We start from the raw sequence: 13,546 nt of genomic DNA on the forward strand, positions 1-13,546 counted from the left end.
TTTCATTTTTTCATTTTTAGTTCATTTATTAAGATTTATAGGCCGCCCTTTTCCCTGAGGGGACTCAGGGCGGCTTACAATCACAAGGGAAGGGGGTGCAGTATCAAAAGACAAAACAAAATGTGAACAAAGAAAAGAAATAAAACACAACTTTCGTTCAGCAATCAACACTCGGGCGGGTAACTTGAAAACCTATCCCCAGGCCTGCTGGGAGAGCCAGATCTTGAGGGCTGCGCGGAAGGTCTGGATGGTGGTGAGGGTACGAATCTCAACGGGGAGATCGTTCCACAGGGTCGGAGCTGCAACAGAAAAGGCTCTCCTCCGTGTAGTCGCCAGTCGACATTGACTGGCAGATGGAATTCGGAGGAGGCCCAGTCTGTGCGATCTAGTTGGTCGAAGGGAGGTAATCGGCAGGAGGCGGTCTCTCAAGTACCCAGATCCACTACCATGGAGTGCTTTAAAGGTGGTCATCAGTACCCTGAAGCGCACCCGGAGACCGACAGGTAGCCAGTGCAGCTCGCGGAGGATGGGTGTAACGTGGGCGAACCGCGGTGCGCCCACTATCACTCGCGCGGCTGCATTCTGGATTAACTGTAGTCGCCGGATGCACTTCAAGGGCAACCCCATGTAGAGCCCATTGCAGTATTCCAGCCTAGAGATCACAAGGGCTCGAGTGACTGTTGCGAGAGCCTCCCGATCTAGGTAGGGCCGCAACTGGCGGACCAGGCGGACCTGGGCAAATGCCCCCCTGGTCACAGCTGACAGCTGGTAATCAAAAGTCAGCTGTGGGTCCAGGAGGACTCCTAAGTTGCGGACCCTATCTGAGGGGTATAAAATTTGACCCCCCAGCCTAAGTGTTGGTACATTAGCCAAATTGTTGGGAGGGAAACACAACAGCCACTCGGTCTTGTCCGGGTTGAGTACCAGTTTGTTAGCGCTCATCCAGTTCTTAACGGCCTCAAGACCCTGGTTCATCACGTCCACCGCTTCATTGAGTTGGCACGGGGCGGACAGATACAGTTGCGTATCGTCCGCATATTGGTGGTATTTTATCCCGTGCCTCCGAATGATCTCGCCCAGCGGTTTCATGTATATGTTAAATAGTAGGGGGGATAAGACCGAACCCTGGGGCACCCCACATGTTAGGGGCCTCAGGGACGATCTCTGCCCCCCGACCAACACCGACTGCGACCTGTCCGAGAGGTAGGAGGAGAACCACTGCAGAACAGTGCCTCCCACTCCCACCTCCCACAGTCGTCGCAGAAGGATACCATGGTCGATGGTATCGAAAGCCGCTGAGAGGTCAAGGAGAACCAGGATGGACGCATAGCCTCCATCTCTGGCCCTCCAGAGATCATCGGTCAATGCGACCAAAGCGGTTTCTGTGCTGTAACCAGGTCTGAAGCCAGACTGGAAGGGGTCAAGATAACTAGCTTCCTCCAAGGCCCGTTGAAGCTGGAAGGCCACCACCTTCTCAACAACCTTCCCGATAAAGGGGAGGTTGGAGACAGGACGAAAGTTGTTTAAAATGGCTGGATCCAAGGATGGTTTCTTCAGGAGGGGTCTCACCACCGCCGTTTTAAGTACGGCGGGGAAGTGCCCCTCCCGAAGGGAGGCGGTCACGACCGCCTGGATCCAGCCATGTGTCACCTCCCTGCTGTTGGCAACCAGCCAGGAGGGACACGGGTCCAGAATGCAGGTGGAGGCACTTACAGCTCGAATGGCCTTGTCCACATCCCCAGAGGCAACATCCTGGAACTCAACCCAGAGGTGATTTGCCAAGTGGTCCTCCTGTGTCTCGGCTGGATCTACTGCGGTGGAGTCCAAGTCCGACCGAAACCGAGCTATTTTGTCCGCCAAGAATTGAGCATAGTCCTCAGCCCTACCCTGCAAGGGGTCTCCCGCATCCCTCCTATTTAGGAGGGAGCGTGTTATCCTAATCAGGGCGGCTGGGCGTGACTCGGCGGACGCGACCAAGGCAGAGATGTAAGATCTTTTGGCAGTTCTTAATGCCCTAACGTAGTCCTTGGTGCAGGTGGTCAGAAGTGCTCGGTTCGCCTCGGACTTATCGGACCTCCACAGGTGCTCTAGGCATCTCCTCCGGCGTTTCTTCTCCCGGAGCTCCTCGGTGAACCAAGGAGGCCTCCGGGATCCACTGACCCGGAGGGGCCGTAGTGGCGCAATCTGATCAAGAGACTCCGACGCCGCCGAATGCCAGGCGGCAACCAGAGTCTCCGCCGAACTGTGGGCAAGAGTATCAGGAATAACCCCAAGCTCCGTCTGGAACCTCAACGGGTTCATAAGTCGCCTGGGGCGGAACCACCTGGTCGGTTCCTCCTCCCTACGGTGGGGGTTTGGCCTCCGGAAGTCAAGCCTCAGTAGGCAGTGGTCTGACCACGACAGGGGTATGATCTCATTACCCCTCAGACCAAGATCACACATCCACTGCTCCGAGAGGAATACGAGGTCGAGCATGTGACCCGCTGCATGGGTTGGGCCCCGAATTACCTGGGTCAAGCCCATGGCTGTCATGGAAGCCATGAACTCCTGCGCCCCATCAGAGCGTTCACCGAGCGATGGCAAATTGAAGTCCCCCAGAACTATAAGCCTGGGGAACTCAACTGCCAGCTCGGCTACTGACTCGAGGAGCGAGGGGAGGGATGCTGCAACGCAGTTGGGAGGCAGGTACGTTAGCAGCAAACCCACTTGACCCTTGAGGTCCAACTTTATCAGCAGGGACTCACACCCGACAAGCTCCGGAGCAGGGACCCTACGAGGTAACAAAGACTCCCGGATAACAATAGCCACACCGCCACCCCTTCCCTGGGCTCTCGGCTGATGAAGCACCTGAAATCCCTCTGGGCACATCTCTACAAGGGGGACTCCTCCTTCTGTGCCCAGCCAGGTTTCAGTAATACATGCCAGGTCTGCCCTCTCGTCAACAATTAAGTCCCGGACGAGGGGAGCTTTGTGAACAACAGACCTGGCATTTAGCGACAACAGCCTGAGACCAGGGTCCTGACTGCTCGCGCCATCTGGTCTTGGAGTGGGACTCATAGGGCCGGAAGGAGGGATCTCTGTGATGTAGCGAACCCTCCTTCCCCGGTAATGGCTTGCCCTAAAGTCCCCGCCATATCTGCCCCTCCCTGTTATGACCGCAATGCTCCAACCCTCTCCCGTGGCCATAGTCCCCCCGACCACCCCGGTGACCCCCGCAAATCCCGGCAGGTCCTCCGAGTCAATCATACCCAAGCTCTCACACAAGCAGTCCTCACGAGTAGTTAAAAAACACAGATTACAACAACAATAATAATAATAAAAGTGAGGTCATTCACACCATCCCAGACAATCCCATGCACTCAACATACCAATTTTAAAAAATTAAAATTTAAAAATTAAAAGTTGCGCAAGTTGGCAAGTCCGTACTAAGCTTGTGATAGTCCAAGGCGTCCTCCACCCTCCCCTAGGGGGGGAGGGGGGGGAGAGGTACTCCACTCCTCTCCCTTCCTCTGGCAATTAATTGGCACAATGGTTAAAGGCCCAGTTCCAGTCCGCTGAAAATACATAGAGGGGGGAGGATGGTGCTTCTCTCCCTCTAGTAGGATTGAAAAGTCCCAGGAGTCTAGATGGTTTAGGGGCCTGCCAAAGATGTTAAGTCCGGACTGCCAAACGTTTAGTAAAAAGCAGAGTCTGAGTGGCTGCAGTAGTGACACTGGAGCAGAGAGAGGTGACACTGATTGAACAGGTGTAGTTCGTTCATGCATATAAAAATCCGTATAAAAATCCGAGGGCTGCAGTTGCAGTAGTGGCCACTGGGGGGAGTCCAAGCTGCCAGCTCGTTGTCTCTCCGGAGTAATGGCGTCTAATACAAAATGATGACAATAGTGGTGACTAATGCGATACTCCTGGAGTAGTAGCAGCAGTGGATGGCACTGGTCACCACAGGAGGCCTGTCGTTGGGATCCTTGAGTCCCAGTCTGAGCAGAAAGGTGGTCAGGCAACGTGGAGCCTCGTAGGGACAGCGGCAAAAGCGGAAGAAAGCGCCGCGCCAGGAGGGAAGGGGGGGAGTCCACAGGGCTATGGTGGGGGCAAGAAGCCAGTCCCCCAGACCCGATAGACATCTCTCCTGGGCTCCCCACCCCCTCTTCGGGACACACACCAACGCCTCGGCACTGCTCATTTAAAGGGAAAGTCTTCAAAGGGAAAGTCCAACGATTCCCAGGGCAACGAGGCTGAAACCGCCGCCTCTCGTACAAAGCCGTCTCCGCCGCCGCCGCCAGCCAGCTGTTTAAGTAGGTCAGCGAAAGAAACGGGGGAGGTAACGCCGTCCAGGAGCCGCTCAAATGCAGCCCCCTCCTCAAATAGTTACCTCCCTGGAGAGCCCAAACGTCCGTGCTCTGCAGGAACCCCTCTGCTTCCATGTCCGGGGTCCTGGTCATCCGAATTATTTCTTTGCTGTCTTTCGGTAGCCGGAGCGGTAAGACTCGGCAGCCATTCTCATTCTCACGCATGCGCATGCGCAAGTAATAAAGATGTTTCATGGTTTTGTACTCTGAAAGCTAAGGGAAATGTATCTGCTCTAATGTCAACATTCCATAGCTGAGGGAAATATTTTATCTACAAGGATATTGGAGAAAACTTTCCCTCTTGTGAGAATTCTGAACTTGATGTGGCAAAACCGACTGCCAAAAATCCTTTTTTCCTGCAGTACTAGTTTTTCATTTCATTTCATGTTAGTTTTTCATTCCCTTGCACTTAGCAGTCACAGTCGGAGTATGCCTCTTGTCCCTGACATGTCACTCTGTTAGTATTGCTTGTATATTACTGAGTGATTTATTATTTATTTAGTTTTATAGCGCTGTCTTATTCTTATCGGCTCTGGTTACAAAAGCATCTGAATAATGATTTGGCTATAAATATTGTTAATAAATAAATACAAATCTTATGAAATATTCTATGTATGCATGTACAAACTTATTAGTGTCTCAGACATACATTATTTGGTATGTTTGCCCTGAGGGCTGAAACCGGCTCTAAGTCCTTGTCAAGTGTATATTCATTCAGTGACTGGTAATGAGTTTCACCATGTAATATATAAAACTGAACAGCCTTATTTTCTAAAATAGTGATTTTAGCACAAAAGGAACAGACAGCTGCTTCCTTATAGCAAATCAAAGGCCTGCTCAGCATTTGAATAAAGTTGTAAAATAATATGGCAGCTTTTCCCATAGAATTACTGGATGAAAGGGACCATTAGGTCAGTTAATGGACTTTCTGCTTAGCGCAGAAACACAAATTAAAGCATTCCTAACAGGTGGCAGCCTGAACATATCCAATCTTGGAATTGATTCCTGTTAAATTCTTCATTATATATCATATCATATCATTCTATTTTAATTATATAAATTTTATATTATTTTATTTTATGTATTACATTACATATTAAATTACATAATTTCATATTACATTATATATTATCCCACCTTTATTATTTTTATAAATAATTCAAGGCAGTGAACATATCTAACATATCTTCCTCTTACTATTTTCCTCACAACAACCCTGCAAGGTGAATTGGGCTGAGCGAGAATGAAAGGCCCAAAATCGGCTTTCGTGGCTAAGGTGGAATTAGAAATCATGATCTCCAGCCTGGTGCCTTAATCAGTAGACCAAAGAACTTTAATAGCTTTATTATTTTAAGTAGTACAGCATATAATGAGAGATATGTAGTATAACAGAGTTAAGCAAAACCAATTATTTGCAGTAAATTACTTGAAGAGTTTGAATAATTGTTAATTAAAAGAAGTGCTTTATTTTGTTCTACCTTTTGCAAGATACTACTTTATTTGGCTTTATTCATATTTGCATCACTTATATTTCCAAGTTACACCCCTTATGTGTTTTCCTGTGACTGGAATAATTACATACGGTATGCCTCTTCTATTCCATACAGCTTATCATGATCTCATTGGGGGGAGGGGGGGTAGCACTAATAACCCACCTGATGATCAAGGTGCCCTTTCACTAAGGTTGTGGAAGAACCACCAATATCAAGTCATTCCCTCCAAAGAAGGTCACTGCTGCAAGGAAGTTGCATGCAGTATCACAAGAAGACTGACTTGGTAAGATCTACCACAACTAGATGAGGGGTTGCAAATGTTGACAGATTCTGCAGATGCTTAGCCCTTAAAAAACCCAAATTTATATCTGTACAGAAGCCCATTTGCTGCTTTATGTTCATAAGGTAACAAAACGGCATTAACCTTACTTAATAAGAGCATTACCATAATGCATATATCAAGATCTGTATTCTATTTATCAATTGCTGATATGTGAATAAATAATGACCACCACTTGTATTAATATTCCAAATAAGTGAGAAATTTCATTATTTTGATGCTAAAACCCGCAAATGCTAGATTACCTTCTTAATTCTATTTAACATGGCTGAGGCATTCATAGAGTTATTTATCATGTTTGAAAGTACCATTTGAAAGCTTTGGCAAAAAATGGATTTAAAATGCTGATACAAGCTTATTACACATTGAAAATTAGTATTAAACAGAAGCACACTTGATCCAGTACTATACAGAAAAAAGTATAGTTAGATGACCCACAGATGAACACATTTGTTGTTGTTTTTATATTTTGCAATATGTTTGTGGATTTCCACAGCCTTGTTTAAATTCAAACAAAGTCCTTTTTACATCAACGCTGTAGGATTTCATGTTTTAGTTGTACATTTAATTCTCCACAGCAGATGGTGATGAGTGGGTGAAACTATATATTTGTGACAGAATCCTTAGCCTGCAAAATTAATACTGAGATTTAAAACTCAAACAACACACACACGCACACACACACACACTAAATGCAAAATTTGTTTTTTTTAGTATTTATTTTAATGAGTAAATAAATTTAATCATGCCTTCAGGATTCAAAGTACTGTTATAAATCTGAAGCTCACTTGTAAAATAAGTGCCATATTTTCAGTTGGAGCATTAGGCTCTTTCAGACGTTGCTATGAAGAAGGTTGCTAAGAAATTTAATTACTTTTTAATAATGCATAGTAAAATAGAAGTCTAAAACTTTACACGTTTTCCACAAATTTTCATTTCCTAGAGATCACTCAAAACCCAAATAAAAAGAGATTGTTTGCTTTCTGTATAAAATATAAATGTTCTTTCAAACTTTTTGAAACTGTTCTGCCGCACCATCTTATCAGAAGCAGCAGCCTACAATAAATATATTAAAGAAAGTATAAGATTGAATTGCAACTTTTATCTCAAAAAAATGTTACAAACATATCTTCGGAGGCAGAAAGCACTACAGATCACAACCTCTTGTTTGGTGACCTTTTGAAGTTAAAAAAGCAGTGAAAAAGTGACTTATGACTGAATTCGCACTTCTGACCATTGCAACATTGCCATGGTCATGTGATCAAAATTTGGACGCTTGGCAATTAGCATATATTTATGACAGTTGCCCTACAAAGCAAAGTCAGTGGGGGAGGTCCAGATTTGCTTAATGATCAGGTTACAATTACGGTGATTTGCTTAACTGTGGCAAAGAAAGCCTGTAAATTGGGCGCAGCTCACTTATTAACTGTCTGGCTTAGCAATAGAAATTTTGGACTCAGTTGTGATCGTAAGTCAAGGACTACCTGTACTGCATTATTGTACCTAATGCTTTTTAATTAGTGTCATTTTTAAATAAGCTACCCTTTAAGATTTACATACATCTTGCACAATTCAGTGTAACAACTCACATTGTTACAACACATTATTATCAGTAATAATAGTTCAATATATTCAAATGATTGAAAAATGATTAGAATAGAAAAATCTTACATGAAAATGGTATGGAAGAAAAACTAAATGAAGTTAGGAAATTCCAATGAAGTGGATAACATATAAACATTTGAAGAAAATCAAATATAACTGAGGATGTACTGGTACTTTCAAATTTTAAAATATCTGTAACTTGGTAGCATTTAATTAAGACATTTAAATATAAATAACTGAATTACTAACATAATTATGTATAATAATCAGCCTTCTTACCAGAAAAAGATGTCAGCTGAATATCAGGATCAATAATATCTAGCAAAAAATGAAGAGATAGACTGTAGCAGCTAAATTGTCAGTAATGTGAACTGATAATTAATAACTTATCTGTTTACTTGAAATAAACTAGAAAGCCATTAAATAGAGAAATTGGTTAGACATCAATGCCATAGATAAGAAAGGACAGTATAGATACCTTTTGTTCAGCAATCTTCTAAGGCTAATTTAAAAGTTAATAGCAACCTTAAAAAATTCATTTAAACCTGGTGAGTTGTGATGATTTCTTGGAAATATATGCATTTAATGCAAAGTTTAAGGCTGATTGGTGGGCACTGTACCACATATTTTTAAAGTATTCTACTAATAATTTATCACAGCTGTAGGCTAGAGTTGTTTAAATAAATGCTGCTTACACAGAATCAGCAGTTTTGCAAATGTTGCTTTATTAGCTTACTTAAAATGTTTGAAAAAATAAACTGGTCAAGTAGAGATGATGACACGTCATAATTTTGAATGTTAACATCTTGGCAAATTGTAAGATGTGAAGTAGTCGTTGGCTATTCCTTGTCCACACCCAAAATGTTTTTTCCTCCCTTGCAATCGGTACTTAAATTTAGAATGGAACCATTTAAAATGCATTCCTCTACTAGAAATGAACTTTTGGATTCAATCTTGTGACTTTCACAAAAAAGCTAAGAAGGTACGACTTTTTGATTAGTCGCAGGAAGTCACAAAGTATTTTCATAGCGGCAGAACTTAAAATTAGAATCTCAAAATATTTTAAGAAACAAATGGAGAATGTGACAATCTATTTGAAATTACTAATGGTTTTCACAAATATCACAAGTTATTTACATCTCAAGTAAAATATATCAATATTGTCCTGTAAGACATGAACATAGTTTTTTATAATTAAACATACTTTACAACGAACATTAAAGGTTAGTAAATTTATAGATCTATATTTTTTTGTGCACAGATCTCCAATATTGGAAGGTTCCTCTAATCCATAATAGTGCAATTTAAAAAACCCAAAATAGTGTGATTTTTTAAAAAAAATCATGTAGTCTTCATGAGGCATGATGAGGAACAGCAGTGGGTGAAGGAAGAAAAATGTGATTTGAAATTATGAGCTGAAATGAGAAATATACCATATAGTGTGTAACTGACCTTCTCATCTTTCTCATAGCTGATTGTGAGGTCCTGGAATGCTGTGCATGTATTTAAAAAAAAAAATTGACTACAAGGATGAAAATCTGCAAACAAGAAGATGGAAAAAAATTTAACTTTCAGTGACGGAATAAGGAAAGCAAGTTAGTTGGGAAGTACTACTTAGAATAGAACATTAACCATTGTTAGGACAGTTAATCCAATTTTATTTTATTTCTTCTGTGTAAAATAAATATTATCTACATTTATGAGCAAAAATACAGCCCTCCACTTCCATTGGTCTCAGGAGTACTGGCACTCTAAAAAGGACGTTTCTATTTTATGAACAGCCTCTCAGATCAGCATTTCACTAGTTATGTACAACATATTTTTCTCTAGAATGCAACAAATGATGTTATTTAATAAGGACTCAAACAGTGGAAAGAAAAGTTTATTTCCTAACATGAAACTAATTATTCTCACAAATATGGCAGATATCTTGCCAAAAAAAATGTTTAGATAATTCTCGACTTACAACCACAATTGAGCCCAAAATTTCTGATGCTAAGTGAAACATTTGTTAAATGAGTTTTGCCCCATTTTACAACCTTTCTTGCCACATGTGATTAATGAATGCAGGTATTAGTAAATCTGGCTTCCCTCTTGACTTTGCTTATCAGGTTACAAAAGGTCATCACATGACTCTGGGACACTGCAACCATTATAAATATGAGTCATTTGCCAAGCATCTGAATTTTGTTCACATGACCATGGGCACGTCACATGTCAGTACTGTTGTAATTTTTAAGTCACTAAATGAACTGCTGTAAGTCAAAATACCTGTATTATCATTATAAAATGTTCTGAATATAACCACACTATCATTTAACACACTTTCTATTTTTTTGGCCACTAAAGTAGTTTTATGAGGTGAATCGGAAAGGACTTGAGAAAAACATGGACATACGTTTTATTTTTAGGAGGAATAAATATATATACAACAAATAAATTTAAAAATAAAGTACTGCTTTCTGTAGACAAATATGATAGATGCAAAGGAAGTTAAAAGTAACATTCAATTATCCCATGTTTTTCATGGACTTTGCAGATCACACATATACAGTAGTTTAACACTTTTATCAACTCTAAAAAAATATTGCAGGGTTAAAAATTTTAGGAGAAAAAAATTAACCAACCAGGGGTGGGTTCTGGCAGAGACTACTGCCGGTTCACTCAGGGACGCACTATGCATGCATGCACAGTACAACTAAAATTGCTCTGCACATGCAGAGAAGCAAAAAACAAGATGTTGGTGCCTATGATACCGCCGGAGAACTGGTTTGGGGGCGTGGCAGTCCTGGGTTGCTGTTGGTTCCAGCAACCCAGGCCACCAAATTACTGGCTCAGCCGAACCAGTGGGAACCCACCACTGGAACCAATGCTACTATACTTAGGGTAGCACATCTATTACTGTTTTTTCTTCTGATTTTCATAAGTATTATTTAGAGCATACATGTGCAACTTTAAGAATTGTGGACTTCAACTTCTAGAATTTCTCAGCGAGCGCTATTGGCTGGAAAATTCTGGGAGGTGAAATCCACAACTCTTAAAACATACCAAGGTTAGATACCCGATTTAGAGGATTGGCTGTCTAATGGTGCAAACTGAAAGTTGTTAAATCTACTTTCCTTTCCTTTGGCATCAAGTCTAATTTGCAGGCCTCTCATTAAGAGTGTTTACACCTCAGGGTACTCACATTCTTTTTAGCAGCAATCTATACCTACACCTAGGTGTTATTCTAATTTCCTGTATTTTGGGAAATACATCCCCATGCTTCTATTGATTCCTTCCATTTTTGTTATTACATGTTTATTTCATAACAATTCTGCATGTGCCTCCCTTCTTGTGCTTCAAATTCTAAAAAGGTCTTTTCTCATCATTAATATTACTAATTTGCTTGTTATTAGTACTTAGTACTTCTTACCAAATCCAAGTTTAAAACCTATGAACTTTGGGTTAGATATTTTTTCTGGGTTCTAGTTTATCCAAATGACTTGACTCATGGCTATAGGCATGCTCAATATAGGGATTTGAATTCATCTCTTATTTTGCAATTTTTTTCATTTTAAAAGTCACAAAGTAAATGTTTTACATCTCAATGCACAGCACCCTTCTGAAGAATAACTAGTTTGTTGGTTTCTAGTTTTGTTTCCGTAACTAGAACACTGTATTTAGGATACAAAATATTTCACACACCAGTTAGCAATCTTACTTCCTACTTTCATGGTGAAGTCATGCAACCAGGACTACGACGCTTTCTTCTCACAAACTACTTGGTGTTTGTGTCTTTAATATTCATACATGGACCAATTCGGATGCAGACAATCTTGCATCTGTTTTCAGAATTCATCTTCTGTTATCTGGTAAATTAGACTTTGATTCAACCATCACAATGATGCACAGAAACTCTGAAAAAAGCAAGCTAGTTACTTGATCTTTTAAACTTTTAGTGCATTTGCAAAAATTATTCTTTCCCCTTCTCATGTTATATAGTGTATGCAGCTTGAATATAAATACAGCCAATCAGGGAAGAGTTAATTAACTGTCCTGCACAAGTACAGTGCCTCAGCTTTAGAACATTACAGGTAATCCTCAACTTATGAACATTAATTTAATGAACAGTTACAATAGCACTAAAAAGTGACTTATGACCAGTCCTTGCACTTATGACCTTCACAGCATCCCTGCAGTTATGTGATCAAAATTTGGGTGCCTGGCAACCAGCATGTATTATGACAATTGGTGTATGGGAACGGGTGGGGTTCACACAATCACCACTTGCAACCTTCTCAGGGAGCTTCTGACAAGCAGACAATGGAGAGAATCTAGACTTGCTTAATGATTGCAGCAAAAAAGGTTATAACATTGTGTGCGACTTGCTTAATGACTGCATTTTTTTGCAACAGATGTTCCAGTCCCAATTGTTATTGTAAGTTGAGGACTACCTAAAAATGCATGTACAATCTCTAGTATTATGTGAATGCACTAATGAATAGTTGAAGGACTATAGTTGGGGACCAGGCATCTGCTATTGATTTTTGTATGACCCAAGGCATAAGGAGAAAATAACAGATTTTATACTACTTGTAATCATTTCTACTTTGCAGAAGTAAACAGCTGATGTTGCAGAGATGCTTAATAGATGATGCCTGTAATTGCTTTATTATGGGGTTCATACCTTTTCAAAATATAGTCAATAGTTCAAAATCCATTCATATATTTACTAATAGAATAGTTTATTCTATTACATTATTATGAGGAATGTTGACTCCTTCCTGGATTATAACATTAAAGTTAACATTGTCTACTCAAGAATTTCCACATGTATTCATCTGCTACTGCCTTTGAATTTTTTGTCATTTTTCTATAACAGACTTTTAAAATGAAAAATACTATAACTATTATTTAGCAACATTTTGGTAACCAACAGATTCTTTAAATAAACTTTAAATGTGGTTAAGCAATCTGACAAAAAATAGTGGACATATGCTCACTATTTTATCATTAGCTACAACTACTCTGTTATCATTAAAATGCAGCTTTTGGCGGTAACTGTCAAAGGCACTCTATTAAATGATTGAGTGATTGGTTATAGTTTCTCTCTACAAATTCTGCTGGAGTGGTTTATAAGCTTTTACTCTGACCAGATTCAAGAAGTTTCTATTATTAATCACAGCATGTTTTCAGATCAAATTCCAGTTCAGCTATCATACTACATACAATACATTTTAAAAATCAATAGAGCAGCAAAATGGGTGAGAGAAGTAGGCAGATTTATGATGAAAGACGGTGGCAGAGAGAGAAGGCTGCTTTTTTGGTGCTACCAGAACTGAGAATAAGAAGTCTTGATTTCTGAGGATTAATTTTATCTTAAAAGTTACCCATCTTCTTTTAGAGATGCTTTATGTTTTAGAATTAATCTTAAATGCAGATTTAAAGGCCATTTAAGTATTGTGATTGTAAAATGATTTATCATATTGAATTCTGCACTTATATGATTGTTCAATAGCTATTAAACCAATGCCATCATTTCTTTGAAAGGAGCCCCCCCCTCCCATATCTAGAAAGGAACAAGTCAGTTGAGAAATAACACCCAACTGCTGACTCTAGCAGCACATAATGTTCTCCATATCTAAGTCTGTCTCATACTTATGTTACTCACTTTTATATTTTTATATATTTCCCCCTTTCCTTTTTTTCCTATCTTGTTTATAACAGGATTTGACAAACTGTTTCCAATCTTAATATATGTTTGTTTCCATTCAATAAAT

At 40.6% G+C, this 13,546-nt stretch overlaps 1 long non-coding RNA gene across 2 annotated transcripts in view; it reads right to left on the reverse strand.

Moving 5' to 3' along the window:
* The window catches only part of LOC148044595 (uncharacterized), a 51,537-nt gene that overhangs the window by 37,091 nt on the left and 900 nt on the right, over positions 1 to 13,546 (reverse strand). For both annotated transcript variants that reach the window (XR_015697268.1, XR_015697267.1), the window contains exons 1-3: positions 11,488 to 13,546; positions 9,237 to 9,322; positions 8,064 to 8,102 (exon numbers count right to left, since the gene is read on the reverse strand). The exon at positions 11,488 to 13,546 is cut by the window's right edge and continues 900 nt beyond it. This is a non-coding gene — a long non-coding RNA (uncharacterized LOC148044595). The remainder of the gene's footprint in view (positions 1 to 8,063; positions 8,103 to 9,236; positions 9,323 to 11,487) is intronic.

This window comes from Thamnophis sirtalis, unplaced genomic scaffold, assembly GCF_051295495.1.
Source record: "Thamnophis sirtalis isolate CommonGarterSnake01/CBP01778 unplaced genomic scaffold, rThaSir2_p1.2 scaffold_7, whole genome shotgun sequence".
NCBI lineage: Eukaryota > Metazoa > Chordata > Lepidosauria > Squamata > Natricidae > Thamnophis > Thamnophis sirtalis.